The sequence below is a fragment of the Somniosus microcephalus genome, chromosome 6 (assembly GCF_052327205.1).
Source record: "Somniosus microcephalus isolate GS21.2 chromosome 6, FLI_Smic_1.0, whole genome shotgun sequence".
In the NCBI taxonomy this organism is placed as follows: domain Eukaryota; kingdom Metazoa; phylum Chordata; class Chondrichthyes; order Squaliformes; family Somniosidae; genus Somniosus; species Somniosus microcephalus.
The window spans coordinates 141,235,589-141,248,664 of NC_140992.1; the positions used below are offsets into that span (position 1 = coordinate 141,235,589).

The 13,076-nt window shown below is 43.8% G+C and overlaps 1 protein-coding gene across 3 annotated transcripts in view; it reads left to right on the top strand.

The window, feature by feature from the left end:
- ryk (receptor like tyrosine kinase) overlaps window positions 1–13,076 on the top strand; it is a 436,205-nt gene that overhangs the window by 357,309 nt on the left and 65,820 nt on the right. The gene's annotated exons all lie outside the window — the stretch shown is intronic.

The following is a 13,076-nucleotide window of genomic DNA, read 5'->3' on the forward strand; positions in this document are numbered from 1 at the left end:
ACCTACTGCAAAAGATCGCAGAAACTCATTTGCACTGTCATAATTTGCACTTGAAATTCCGCAACCGTTTACGCTGGTTTGGCCGACTTTGGGTGAAATTGCACTGAAAAAAAGCAACCAGGCCTAGAAGTCCAAAGAGGACCCTAGTGATGATTATAGATGTTTAGTCCAAACCTAAAAACAATTCTCAGTGTTGTAATCTTCCCAATGGACCAACCAGTTCTTTTAGCTCAAATTTAGTCAACGTACTGATCTAATATTTACATAAATGAATCGGGCACTTTAAACCCTTGTGTATGAGGTACGAGTGCCTCAGGAAGTACAGGAGGGTCAACGCTAAAGGTGTATGTTATCAGTACATAATACTGGTATTTGACCTAATGTTCGTTCTTCTTAGGCAGTCCCTCGGAACCGAGGATGACTTGCTTCCACATTAAAAATGAGTTCTCAGGTGACTGATGAGTCCAATGCGGGACCTACAGTCTCTGTAACAGGTGGGGCAGACGGTGGTTGAAGGGGCAGGTGGGTGGGGTGCTTGGGTTGACGTGCGCTGCTTGCGCTTGGCTTCTGCTTGCTCCTGGTGCAGAGACTCGAGGTGTTCGCCGCCTTCTCAGATGCTTCTTCTCCACTTTGTGCGGTCTTGGGCCAGGGATTACCAGGTGTTAGTGGGGATGTTGCACTTTTCCAAGGAGGCTTTGAGGGTGCCCTTGAAGCGTTCCCTCTGCCCACCTGGGGCTCTCTTGCCGTGCCAGAGCTCCGAGTAGAGCGCTTGTTTTGGGAGTCTCGTATCGGGCATGCAGACGATGTGACCTGTCCATCGGAGCTGATCGAGCGTAGTCAAAGCTTCGATGCTGGGGATGTTGGCCTGAGCGAGAACACCAACGTTGGTGCGCCTATCCTGCCAATGAATTTGCAGGATCTTGCGGAGGCAGCGTTGGTGGTACCTCTCCAGTGCTTTGAGGTGCCTGCTGTACATGGTCCATGTCTCTGAGGCATACAGCAGGGCGGGTATCACTGCTGCTCTGTAGTCCATGAGCTTAGTGCCAGGTTTGAGATCCTGGTCTTCAAACACTCTCTTCCTCAGGCGACCGAAGGCTACACTGGCACACTGAAGGCGGTGTTGGACTTCGTCATTGACGTCTGCCCTTGTTGACAGTAGGCACCCTAGGTATGGAAAGTGGTCCACATTGTCCAAGGCCTTGTCGTGGATTTTGATAATCGGGGGGCAGTACTGTGTGGCGGGGGCAGGTTGGTAGAGGACCTTTGTCTTACGGATGTTTAGTGTAAGGCCCATGCTCTCGTACGCTTCGGTGAAGGTGTTGACGATGGTTTGGAGTTCGACCTCCGAGTGAGCGCAGACGCAAGCATCGTCTGCATACTGTAATTCGACGACGGAGGATGGGACGACCTTGGATCTGGACTGGAGGCGACGGAGGTTGAACAGTTTCCCGTTTGTTCTGTAAATTAGCTCCACTCCAGTGGGGAGCTTACTGAGGGTGAGATGGAGCATTGCAGCAAGGAAGATCGAGAAGCGCGTTGGTGCGATGACACAGCCTTGCTTGACCTAATGTTGACCCCAAGCTGTTTATCAAGAACTTATCAATAGTGACAGCTTTCCTGGAGAAGCTGTACATCTAATCTTATCTGGGGAATAGCACGAGGCAGGAAAAACTCAGCAGGCCAGGCAACATCCGTGAAATGAAAAAAGAATCAACGTTTCGGGCCAAACCCTTTGTCAAGTCTGGAAAGGCACAGGAAATGAAATAGATTAAAAGGCCGGGCTTGGAGAGAACAAAAGAGAAGTGAAGAGACATTAAGAGGTATTCAAAACAAGACAAGATGGTGATAGGACTAGTGGAGACTAAAGACAGCTCTAGATTAGGTGTGAAATGCACTGGCAGAAAGAATGGGAGACAGCTGCCATGTGGGAGAGAAAAAAAGGGGTGGGGGGGAGGGCCAAAACAAAGGTGTGGATAAAAAATAAGTAAAAATGTAATGGGGGCCGAGGTTGTGATCTGAAATTGTTGAACTTGATATTGAGTCCGGAAGGCTGTAAAGTGCCTAATCGGTAGATGAGGTGCTGTTCCTCGAGCTTACGCTGAGCTTCCATGGAACAATGCAACAGCCCGAATACAGAGAGGTCTGAGTGGGAATGGGGCGGTGAATTAAAGTGACAGGCGACCGGAAGCTCGGGGTCATCCTTACGGACTGAACGGAGGTGTTCCGCAAAGCGGTCACCCAATCTGCGTTTGGTCTCCTATACATTGGGGAGACCAAACGCAGATTGGGTGACCGCTTTGCGGAACACCTCTGTTCAGTCCGTAAGGATGACTCCGAGCTTCCGGTCGCCTGTCATTTTAATTCACCGCCCCATTCCCACTCAGACCTCACTGTACTCGGGCTCTTGCATTGTTCCACGGAAGCTCAGCGTAAGCTCGAGGAACAGCACCTCATCTTCTGATTAGGCACGTTACAGCCTTCCGGACTCAATATCGAGTTCAACAATTTCAGATCATAACCTCGGCCCCCATTACATTTTTACTTATTTTTTATCCACACCTTTGTTTTGGCCCTTCCCCCCACCTCCTTTTTTTCTCTCCCACATGGCAGCTGTCTCCCATTCTGCCAGTGCATTTCACACCTAATTTAGAGCCGTCTTTTGTCTCCAATAGTCCTATCACTATCTCGTCTCGTTTTGAATACCTCTTAATGTCTCTTCACTTCTCTTTTGTTCTTTCCCAGCCCGGCCTTTTAATCTATTTCGTTTCCTGTGCCTTTCCAGTCTTGACAAAGGGTTTGACCCAAAATGTTGACTCTTTTTTCTCTCCACGAATGTTGCCTGGCCTGCTGAGTTTTTCCAGCATTTTCTTTTGTTATTTTGGATTTCCAGCATCTGCAGTATTTTGCTATCGTAATAGCATGAGGCAGACTGGTTTAGCCAATGTGACAATCCAGTAGCTCAGTCAGGAAACCAGTTTCCATTGTTCATTGGAGTCTCCTCTTCGAATACACATGGTATAGTCTTACTCCTACCAGATTGATTCAGGTACTTTTCTGCCAGTGACTGCAGATACCATTCCAACAGATGCAAAATGATCTAGTATCTAGGATTGAAGGCAGCCATATCTATAGTGTCATACAGCTTGAGGATTGCTGACAATGATTTGACACTTGATATCAGGATTATAAATCAGCTGGATTCTGAATGCTGACCTCCTTTCTGTAGCAGTATTGCAATGATCCTTAATATTGCTGACAATTTGGGACAAGTAATTTCAAAGGAATGATTTATCAATCCGTAGCTACAGACACAGATCCCATACCAGCTGACTATATTTAAATTTAAATTGTTTATTACATTGGAGGGTGAAACAAGACTTGGAATTCCTCCGAAATAAATTGGAAAAACAATGATTAATACCAACATATAAAAAGCCCAAATACATGGAAGTAAACACTTAAGATAATCCGTATCTCAATCGCAACAGGCATTGAGATTGCATGGCGACAAACAATATAAACTGAATTAACTAAATGTACTCTATTTGCACAATTCCTTAGAAAACCGGTGCATTAGGAGTGTATTGGCACAGTCTTGGAACTGCCGGCATGGCGTGCTATTTGACCAGGCAAAACAATTTTGTCATGGTTCCTACTGTACAAAAAAATTGTTCAGCAACTTTAGAAAGTGTATATTTTTCTGTATGAAAATAATCAGCATGTAAAAGTTCTTTATATAACAATTTAGAGATAGATTCTGATACAGGATTTAATTCAAAAGAATAAACATGTAAGTTATATCCAAGGTGAAGGCTAATTTTGAACTATTTGAAATATCTTAAGCAGTGGAAGTCTGGACCAAGGCTAGTTCTACTGTACCAGCTGAATATATTCAAATTCATCAGTAAATGGAAGAAAAAGCAAGACTTACAATTCCCCTAAAATATTACCAACGTGTATTACTTGGTATTACTCATTGTTTAGTTCCATTGTGCAAAATGATGTTGCCCTGTGTGTATGTGCTATAATAGCTGGTAATGCTGAGCTTTTTGTAGCACTGAGAACATTTGAGGATCAGCATAAATGTATTTTTTTATTGCCCAGGAAAGATTATAACAGAGTTACATAATTATATGAGCGCAGGGTTCAGATGGTTGTGAGAGTCTGTGAAAGATCTTTATAATTGTGTTGCCCTAAGCAATGTTCGCTTTCATTTTTGTTTTTGGGTGCGCAGCCCATTCAAAATACCGCACATGAGCGGTTTTTCCTATTTAAAAGCCGGTGAGCTGGCTGCGCGGGACTGCAGAGTGCTGTAAAGGGAACATTGGCCCTAAGATCTATTGAGTATTTCCTCATTACTCGATCAACCAAAACTATTATTTAAATACAGTTTGTTAATGTTACAATGATTCGGGCTATCTGGAGTAAGTCAATGTGTATGTGACAGGAAGTGGTAAATGAAGGCTTGACTATTTTTATGGACAAGGCATTCAAAAGCTTTGGATTAGGGCCCAAAGATAAAATGGCAGGATGTTTATTTTACTTCTGTTATCTTGTACATCCTTAATACTGCAGTCCCATTTCTATTTGCAGCAGTCTGCAATTCAATGGCAATGCCAGTGCTGTGAAATCCAATCCATTTACATTGCAAGGCAAAACTGGTAGCAGTGGAGATGAAAATGACTGAATGCACATTCCTGCATGTGTACAGTTCTTAAAAAGTTGCTGTTGTGACTTTTATTTTCTGACTAAGGGAACACCTTTAGCTAAAAAATCACAGCCAGTGCTGCCGACATCATCAGCACCATAGGAACATTAGGTACAGGAGTAGGCCATTCAGCTCCTCAGTTAGATCATGGTTGATCTGCACCTCGGCTCCATTTACTCACCTTTGATCCATATCCCTCAATACCCTTATCTAACAAAAAAAGTATCAATCTCATTCTTTAAAGCTCTAAATGACCCAGCATCCACAACCGTTTGGGGAAGAGAATTCCAGATTTCTATGACCCTTTTGTATGGAAAAAGTGCTTCCTGATTTCACTCCTGAATGGCCCAGCTCTGATTTTAAGGCTATGCCCACAGAGGAAATAGTTTCTCCATATCTACCCTATCAAATCCTTTTGTCATTTTAAACACCTCAATCAGATCACTCCTCAATCTCCTAAACTCAAGGGGTACAAGCCAAGTTTATGCAACCTGTCCTCATAACTTAAGCCTGATATTCGGCTTAGAGAGATTTTGAAGGCTCACTTCCTGAGGTGATATTTATCTGTAACTGCTGCAGCACTGTCTCATTTATGATAGTACTAGGACTGAAGTCAAGGCTACTGATGGCACCTGTCCTGCAACATAAAGGGGACATGAAACTAACCTGAACACATTTGGAAAGGAGTCATATTGATCTCATGCAGTGGATCAGAACAGCAGTACCCAAGTGGGGGACCGTTTCAAGATACAGGTCTATGGTAGGTAGGTAAATGTGCTGGTTTTAAGACGGCAACGAAGGCCTAAACAATGTCTGATTGGGGATAAATTATAACAGACTTACCCAGTTCAGACAGGAGGTTAGCACCAGCTCTGTAATATAGAAATAAACCCTGTGGAGCTTAACCGTGAAGTGCAATTGAGTGCATGACATTCTAAGGAATCCTTCATTATGTTTTTGTTTTAGAAAGTGGTTAGATTTCAAGAAATAAAAATTGAGAGGATTTTGAGTGCAAATACTCATAATTCAGAGTATTCCATGGAGTTTAAAAAATAGGAAATATACATAACAGTAGCTGAAGGGGAATTTGAACCTCCAATTTGTGTAAGTAGGTTTCAAGACCAAGGCTCTCGGTAATCCATTTTGAAGTACTAAAACGTGATCAATGCAACAACAACCTGTATTTATATAATAGACACCTTCTCAGTGATCTGATTAGTGGTAGACAGCAATTAAAACCTCTGCTACAATGGAAACTTACTAAAAAGGGAGACAAAGGTTAAGGAAAGGGTTAATTTCTTGCCGATAAAATCTGATTTTTTTTTAGATTTTGAGAAAATATCAACTGTATCCATGCAATTCAATTTGAAAAATCCCTATATCTTGGGAACAAAATAGTCAGTTACTTGCTTCGGTGAACAAATTTTTTCTCTAGAAGCAAGACATTTTTATATTGTATAATGCAACAGTATTAAATAGATGGGGGCTTGCCACCAAATGTACTTGCATATGAGTGACGTCGAGCACATAAATACATTTGCCAATCATAACTCCTAAGCCCTTTAATTTCTTCAGTACTTTTCACCAAGTAAAGCCTTTTATTAAATCACATCTGTGGTATAATTACAAATTGCAGGTATTTATCTTGGGAAATTTAAAAGCACATGAACTAGGCTGACACTTCAGTGCAGTACTGCAGAGGGAGTGCTGCGCTGTCGGAGGGTCAGTACTTAGGGAGCACTGCACTGTCGGAAGGTCAGTACTGAGGGAGCGTTACACTGTCGGAAGGTCAGTACTGAGGGAGCGCTGCACTGTCGGAGGGTCACTACTAAGGGAGTGCTGAACTGTCGGAGGGACAGTACTGAGGGAATGCTGCACTGTCAGAGAGTCAGTACTGAGGGAGCGCTGTACTGTCGGAGGGGCAGTAATGAGGGAGCGCTGCACTGTCAGAGGGTCAGTTCTGAGGGAGCGCTGCACTGTCAGAGGGTCAGTTCTGAGGGAGCGCTGCACTGTCAGAGGGTCAGCACTGAGGGAATGTTGCTCTGTCGGAGGAGCAGTACTGAGGGAGGGCTGGATTTTTGGAGCAGTACTGAGGGAGTGCTGCACTGTTGGAGGTGTCATCTTTTGGATGGGATCTTGGGGGCAATTTTCAACTGCTGACTGCCCATTTCTCGCCTAGGAGGCTGGTAACTGAAAATAGCAGGCTGTGGGGGTTACCACGGCCACCCCCATTAATACCTGCTCCCTGTCTGATGTAATTTTCAGACAATCCTATAAATGGGTGATCAGCCCAGCAGCTTGAAACAGACAGGAACTGCTTAAATATTCAAAGCCTACGCTGGTTGTTGGAACCTCGTTGCAATTTTCAGCTACAATGGGCGGAGTGCACACCATGTACGCTCCGCCTAGTTGTACCAAGTATTGAGTGGCCTAAGCAGCGGGAGGCTTCTTGCAAAATGGCTGAGGAGATTTTAAATGCTTTTTTGGTGGGGCTGGGAAGAGCAAGGATTGCCTATCCCCCCTGTCTTTCCCCCACCCCCTCCACTTCCCTCCCAGATCCGACCTGCCATCTGGCTCAACATGGGAGCCAGCCAATTTGCTGCCCTCCCACACCCATTTGCCACCTACACCTCACTGACTGCAGTGAATTGAGGCCCAAACTAACAATGGTTTGTGCCTTCTGGTGCTGACACTGAACACTTGCTGCAGTCACACCACCGATTCATGCCAGTTTAAATCAAGGCTCCACCTGTCTGCTCTTCAGAAGTAATTCATTGGTGATGAAGCACTTTGAGATGTTCCAAAACTATGAAAAGCACTGTATAAGTGCAAGATTAACTTTCCTTCCTCATTTAAGCATCTTCTGTACACTAGGAGAAAATCTTGGCTGGATTGATTCTGGTAAAACATGTATGTAGATGGTGTCATAATCTCCCAGTACCACGTTTCATTCAGCCCAAGGGCCTGCGCATTGTGTCACTTCATTTTTCCCCAGCTGGCAATGTTGTGTTCTTTCATAAAAATGCAACGAGAGTAAATAAAATCCAATTGACCTCACAGGCTTAGCAACAAGTACAGCTCTGTTTAAGTTCTATGCAGCAAACATAGACCAACTACATACATTCAAGCTCCACAAGTTTCACCCTTTCCTGTCTGATAAATGTGGAGCGAATACTACCACCTTCTTATGAACCTCCGGTCCTTCTGTCCTCTAATCCATCCATTATGTTCAGTGACAGAAAGACCATGACCAGCATTGAGATCCTGTCAGATCCCCTCTTTTCTGTTGCCACGCCTCCTGGACTACCTGAGATATGAGGGTGAACGCACCTCTCGCTGCTTGCCCTGAAGTTTAGAGCCCAGTGTTATGCCACTCGACCTGTATGGCTGCCCATGACAATTTAATTTAAAAAAGGGCCCAAAGCTGTGGCAACTATGATTGCATTGGCAAATTTACTGTGTTGTAATCTTACCTTGTGATCTCTATTATGTTCAACCACAAAATTGGTACAAAATGTTCTGAAATTCTTTTGGCTGGATAAACATCTACAAATTATGACAGACGGTAAGAAAAGGTTGTCCTTCGGTGGCCTAGCATTAATTTTTGTAACTACTTTACCTTTTTACTTTTTCCTTCCCAAACTCAACCAAAAATAGAGCTTCTGTACAAATAAATCATATGTTCTTGAAGAAGCAGTGCTATGTGTAATCTATAATAAAACTGCTGTTTCAGGTAACATAGGTGAAAATCCAAATGTAAAGCTATTTTGTTCCATTCAAACTTAAAAAAAAAAATCTGCGTATGTGGTCCTACTTTTGAGCACTGACCGGAAAAAGTGCATTTTCAGTCACTACTTGCTGAGAAATTTATAGTACGAAATCACTCAGGCAAAGGTTGCTTGGAATGGCAATGGAGGAGCCACAACCTACCTACTTCACTCTTGTGATATCAATTAAAACTCAGTGTTGTTTCTGTATCATCATTTTAGGGATTGTTATGTTAAACTCTTCCATTGTGAGTTTGCTTGATAAGTAGAACATACACAGAATTAAAGCACTTTTAAACAGGTCTCTTCAAATACCAGAGTTATTTGGGGTAATTTTGAGTTTGGCAGTAAACTGGTGGTTGCAGTTTGGCCACCTGTTATATACCCCACCTGAATTTCCTCTCCATTGGAGTCAGTAGCTGTGTGATCAGGTTGCATTCCACATCTCTCATATACAAGGCCTCACTTTGACTGCACCCTCATTGACAGCAGCTGATTTCTCCAATATAAGATAATTAAAGATTAAGATTTGGGGACAAATTCTTCCCTTAGTAAGTATTTCTGCTGACAGTGGAAAGATGGTGTGAGCACTGGCTCTAGTCTGCTTTGAGGCGATCACAGGAATTGCCTTATTATCCTTTTTTTTCAGTGCTGTTTTGTGAAGATCAGTAACCAGATATGCCAACTAAGAACATGAGTACATAAGAACATAAGAAATAGGAGCAGGAGTAGGCCATTCAGTCCTTCGAACCTGCTCCGCCATTCAATTAGATTATTGAGTAGAGGAACAGAGGGATCTGGAAGTACAGAAACACAGATCACTAAAAGTAGCGACAAAAGTTAAGGTCATAAAAAAAGCAAACAAAACATTGGGGTTCATTTCTAGAGGGATAGAATTCAAAAGCAGAGAAGTTATGTTAAACTTGTATAGAGCCTTACTTAGCCCACACTTGGAGTACTGTGAACAGTTCTGGTCTATATATTATAAAAAGGAGATAGAGGCACTGGAGAGGGTGCAAGAAAGATTTACTAGAATGATACCAGAATGGAGAGGCTATACCTATCAGGAAAAATTGAACAGGTTGGGCTCTTTTCTCCAGAAAAGATAAGACTGAGGGGTGACCTGATCGAAGTCTTCAAAATTATGAAACGTTTTGATAGGGTGGACGTAGAGAAGATGTTTCCACTTGTGGGGGAGCCCAAATCTAGAGGCCATAAATATAAGATAGTCACTAATAAATCAAATAGGGAATTCAGGAGAAACTTCTTTACCCAGAGAGTGGTGAGAATGTGGAACTCGCGACCATAAAAACATAAGAAATAGGAGCAGGAGTAGACCATTCGGCCCTTCAAGCCTGCTCCGCCATTCATTGAGATCATGGCTGATCTTCTGCCTCAACTACATTCACCAGCCCTCTCGTCATATTCCTTGATGTCTTTACTAGTCAGAAATCTTATCGACTTCTGTTTTGAATATACCCAATGACTGAGCCTCCACAGCCCTCTGGGGTAGAGAATTCCAAAGATTCACCACCCTCTGTGAAGAAATTTCTTCTCATCTCAGTCCTGAATGTCCTACCCTTTATCCTGAGGCTGTGGCCCCTGGTTCTAGACTCCCCAGCCAAGGGAAACATTCTCCCAGCATCCACCCTATCAAACCCTAATAATTTTGTATGCTTCAATGAGATCCCCTCTCATTCTTCTGAATTCAAGAGAATACAGGCTTAGTTTACTCAATCTCTTATATGACAGTCCCACCATCCCAGGAATCAATCTCGTGAACCTTTGTTGCACTCCCTCTATGGCAAGTATATCCTTCCTTGGGTAAGGAGACCAAAATTGTGCACAGTACTCCAGGTGTGGTCTCATCAAGGCCCTATATAATTGGAGTAAGACTTCTTTACTCCTGCACTCAAATCCTCTTGTAATGAAGGCCAGCATACCATTTGCCTTCCTAATGGCTTGCTGCACCTGCACATTCACTTTCAGTGACTCATGCACAAGGACACCTAGGTCCCTTTGAGCATCTGCATTCCCCAATCTTTCACCATTTAGGAAATACTCTGCCTTTCTGTTTTTTGTACCAAAGTGGATAACTACACATTTATCCACATTACATTCCATCTGCCATGTTCTAGCCCACTCACTGAGCCTGTCGAGATCCCCTTGAAGCCTCTTCACATCTTCACAACTGACACTGCCACCTAGCTTTGTACCATCAGCAAATTTGGAAATGTTCCATTAATCCCCTCATCCAAATCATTGATATAGATTGTGAATAGCTGGGGCCCAAGCACCGATCCATGCGGTACCCCACTAGTCACAGCCTGCCATCCTGAAAAAGACCCGTTTATCCCTACTCTTTGTTTTCTGTCTGTTAACCAATCCTCAATCCATGCTAGTATATTACCCCCAATTCCATGTGCCCTAATTTTGTTCACCAACCTCTTGTGTGGGACCTTATCGAAGGCCTTCTGGAAATCCAAATACACTACATCTACCGGTTCCCCTTTGTCTACTCCACTAGTTACATCCTCAAAGAACTCCAGTAGGTTTGTTGAACAGGATTTTCCTTTCATAAATCCATGTTGACTCTGCCCAATCTTACTATTAGCTTCTAAGTGCCCAGTTATTGCATCCTTTATAACAGATTCCAGCATTTTCCCAACTATTGATGTGAGGCTAACCGGTCTGTAGTTCCCCGTTTTCTCTCTCCCTCATTTCTTAAATAGCGGGGTTACATTTGCTATCCTCCGATCTGCAGGAACCATTCCAGAATCTATAGAATTTTGGGAAATCATCTTCTTAGGCAGTCCCTCGGAACCGAGGATGACTTGCTTCCACATTAAAAATGAGTTTGCAGGTGACTGATTAGTCCAATGCAGGATCTACAGTCTCTGTCACAGGTGGGGCAGACGGTGGGTGAAGGGGCGGGTGCGTGGGGTGCTTGTTTTGACGTGTGCTCCTTGCGGTGCCTGCGCTTGGCTTCCGCTTACTCCCTGCGAAGAGACTCGAGGTGTTCGGCGCCTTCCCGGATGCTTCTCCCCCACTTTGTGCGGTCTTGGGCCAGGGATTCCCAGGTGTCGGTGGGGATGTTGCACTTTTTCAAGGAGGCTTTGAGGGTGTCCTTGAAGCGTTTCCTCTGCCCACCTGGGGCTCTCTTGCCGTGCCGGAGCTCCGAGTAGAGCGCTTGTGTTGGGAGACTCGTATCGGGCATGCGGACAATGTGACCCGTCCATCGGAGCTGATTGAGCGTGGTCAAAGCTTCGATGCTGGGGATGTTGGCCTGAGTAAGAACACTGACGTTGGTGCGCCTATCCTGCCAATGGATTTGCAGGATCTTGCGGAGGCAGCGTTGGTGGTACCTCTCCAGTGCTTTGAGGTGCCTGCTGTACATGGTCCATGTCTCTGAGGCATACAGCAGGGCGGGTATCACTGCTGCCCTGACAACCAATGCGTCCACTATTTCAATGGCCACCTCTTTCAAAACCCTAGGATGTAGGTCATCTGGTCCTTGGGATTTATTGACTTTTAATCCCATTAATTTTGCTAGTATTTTTTTGCTAATAATTTCTTTAAGTTCCTCATTCTCACCATACCTTTGGTTTTCTCGTATTTCTGGGAGTTTTTTTGTGTCTTCCTCCGTGAAGACAGAAACAAAGTATTTATTTAATTTCTCTGCCATTTCCTCATTCCCCATTATAAATTCTCCACAGGGAGTGGTTGAGGCGAATAGCAAAGATGCATTCAAGAGGAAGCTAAATAAGCACATGATGGTGAAAGGAATAGAAGGATATGCTGATGGGGTTAGACGAAGAGGGGTGGGAGGAGACTCGTGTGGAGAATAAACACCGGCATGGACTTGTTGGACCGAATGACCTGTTTCTGTGCTGTAAATACTTGTAATCTGTTTTTGGTTTCTAAAACCATATATTGTATTGCATGTTATTGAGGGAGCAATCATTAAGTAGTGGCCCAAATGCTGCTCCCATGACCATGCAGTATTTGTGGTGCATTATTTTGAAACCTTTCTTCTTCTGTTGCATGCAGAGATTCTTGTGGTCGGCTTTTATTAAGGTTGATATGGGGTAGAGGGAACAGATTTGTGGATGTGGAAACTCTTGGCTCCACAGATGCAGTGTTGGTTTGCACTGGATTCTGGGAAGTGTAGTGGCACCCTGGAAGAAGTATTGGATCTGGACATCGTGAAATGGGTTCTATTGTGAAATTGGAACTTACTGATCAATTGCTAGAGATTCTTGCTTACTCCAAATTATTTCCTTTTTCTGCTGAGACTATTAAGATACAGCGACTGGAGAACTGTCAACCTTAGTATGTTTTCAGGGAGGTGTGGGTCACTGTGGGTTCCTAATTTCAATGAGTTCATTGTGGGTAATTGTCAAGTGGAGGCCAAACACTTTTGTAAAGGAGGGAAACACATCTATAGGACCAACAGTTATATTTTATTAGAGGTTTTTCACTCCCTGTTTGGAAGCCAGAGCAGTCTTGCCTCTTGATTTGGACACAATCAGGCATTCTGTGAATGGAGTCTGCCAAGGGCTCCAGTTGATGGTACGTTTGAGTATCATTGTATAATGGAC